Consider the following 631-nt stretch of genomic DNA (forward strand, 5'->3'; position numbering starts at 1 on the left):
GGGCCAAATGTGTTTTTTACACTTAACATGAAATTTGTTTCTTATATCAATGGTAAACTTTAAATTAATGGTTAAATGCAACAAAATTAATTTAATAAAAATAAATGAAATAAAAATAAATTTAAAAAATTCCTATCCCTGAGCTGTTGGCTTGAAGTAACTAACCAATTTAGTTGGATAGCACAGTACTAATGTCTGAAAATAAGCTGATTTAAAGTCACCATCAACCATAAACTCAGTCTGCCATAATGCAGCTAGAAACTCATCAGTGAGTAAAACTTTATTAGTTTTACTTTTAATAATATTTCTGTATTTATTACAGATTTAGTCAGTCATACACTTAATTCTTATCAGTGTTTAAAAGAGGACGTGTTCAAACTCTGTTTAGTCAAAGTTAAACATGAAACATCAAAGTTCATTACAACTGGCCCATCGAGGGCCACCATAACGCTCACGTGGCCCTCGGTGAAAATGAGTTTGACACCCCTGTTCTACACAGTAGCCTAAGTATGTATTTTGTTGAATCATAAATGGGATTTTTTTTACCAACATCCTGTCATAAAGGCACATATTATAGTTCTTTATTTTGTTTATTCTAAAAAAAGGACAAAAAAACACAAAAGCATGAAAA

The sequence above is a fragment of the Austrofundulus limnaeus genome, unplaced genomic scaffold (assembly GCF_001266775.1).
Source record: "Austrofundulus limnaeus strain Quisiro unplaced genomic scaffold, Austrofundulus_limnaeus-1.0 Scaffold35, whole genome shotgun sequence".
NCBI lineage: Eukaryota > Metazoa > Chordata > Actinopteri > Cyprinodontiformes > Rivulidae > Austrofundulus > Austrofundulus limnaeus.